The sequence below is a fragment of the Belonocnema kinseyi genome, chromosome 5, assembly GCF_010883055.1.
Source record: "Belonocnema kinseyi isolate 2016_QV_RU_SX_M_011 chromosome 5, B_treatae_v1, whole genome shotgun sequence".
NCBI classification, from domain to species: Eukaryota; Metazoa; Arthropoda; class Insecta; order Hymenoptera; family Cynipidae; genus Belonocnema; species Belonocnema kinseyi.
The window spans coordinates 94021244-94023136 of NC_046661.1; positions in this window are offsets into that span (position 1 = coordinate 94021244).

The following is a 1893-nucleotide window of genomic DNA, read 5'->3' on the forward strand; positions in this document are numbered from 1 at the left end:
AAAAAAATTCTTCAATTTTTTTTTAAATTTTTGAATACTTTAAATTTGTCAAAATTAAATCTGGAAGTTGTTAATTAATATTATTTTTATTTTATAGGATTTCACCAAATAATATGAAAAATACAAGTCTTTGTGAAAGATGTTTAAGAGTTTTAAAAGTTTGAAAGAAATCAAGAAATATTTGATAAATTTTCGAAAATGTTTCCAAGTTTTTAAATATTTATAATCTATTTCGAATGTCTAAAATTTCACAAAATATTTTTAATTGACTAAAATTTATATTAATTTGTTGAAAAATCATTGAAAATGTAAAAAAATGCTTCTAAAGTTTTTAAAAATATTTTAAAAAATAATTTGAAGTTTAAAATTCTGTTTGAAGCTCTTCACTTCTTCTAAATATTTCTTTAATTTACTCGATTTTTTTTGTTTATTGTTTAATCTTACCCAATTGAAACATTTTGCTTTAAAGTCTTCTACAATCTTTTTCGAAATCTTAGGAAATCGCGAGGGAAATCATTTAAAATATATTAAAAACTTTTTTTAAATTTTCTCTTAAAGTTGATTTTTCAAAATAAAAAATCAGATTTTTATTTTTAATAGATTTTTTCACGATCATTCTGAAAAGATGTAAAATAAAAAGAAAACTTTTTTAAAAAGAGAAAAAAAGAAGAAATCTTTAAAAATAAGTTTTAGACATTTTAAATTCGTATTTAAAATCTGAATAGATATGAAAGAAAATGATTTTTTTTAAGAGAATAAAAAAAGAAATCTTCAAAAGCTCCAGAAGTTTAAAAATCTAAAATTCAAAATATTTACCGAAGAATAAGAAAATAATGTACAATAAAATTCAGAAAATAAGTACGGACTGAATACTGTGAAGGAATGTTCAATGAGGTGAACCTTTTTTCCAGCTCTTTAAAAATAAATTTAAATGAGGTAAATATAAAATTAAAATAAGAGAGAAAACAAGATTTAAAAAAAATGTTAAAGAAAAGTTTGTAACTAATAAAAATACATTTTCAACCAAAAATGAAATACTCAAATATTCAGTTAAAAAATTGTCACTTAATGTAAGTACTAATTAAAATCACAAATTTAAAACCTTTTTTCAATGCAATAAAGAATGCACAATAATAATCATAATAATACAGTATAAACATTTCAAATAACTACACAGCCACACAAAAAAAGTGTGCGGATCTGATCACAAGACACACGTATTCCTATGGACTTTCGGGTACTGAATTTAAATTCGGTATCAAAAATCACCTATCACGTCATGGTTGAGCCATAACCTCAAAAAATGACGAAAAATCATGCACTGAGGCAAATAAATTTCAAAATAATGCCAGTGATGCAAATTTTCACTTCAAAAACATGTCGACAACTGTAAAGGATCAACCCTTGCCTGATAACAGCTTATTTAACATAACTTTACCCAACAGAACCTGACCTCACCTAACCTGAATTAACAGAAATTTATTGAACTACACGTAAAGCTCTGGAAGCATATTTTTGCAGTAGCAAATGTGTGCTACATCGAATGGGTCAACTCGAGCCTAACCTAGAAATAAAACCAACCTAACCTAACCTCACGAAACACAATTAAACTGATTGTGTTGTCCCGTTTTGTTTGCGGTACCGTTTGAATCAGCTTGGGCTTAACCTGCAAAGAGGTCAAACCTATCCTAACCTAGAAAAAACCTAACCTAACCTAACTTAACCTCACGTTACACAATTAAACTCATTGTGTTGTCCGGTTGTGTTTGCGGTACCGTTTAATTCAGCTTCGGCTTAACCTACATAGAGGTTTAACCTAACCTAACCTAACAAAACCTGACCTAACCTAACCTAGCCGAATGAAATTCAACCACACGTGTAGCTATGTAAGCG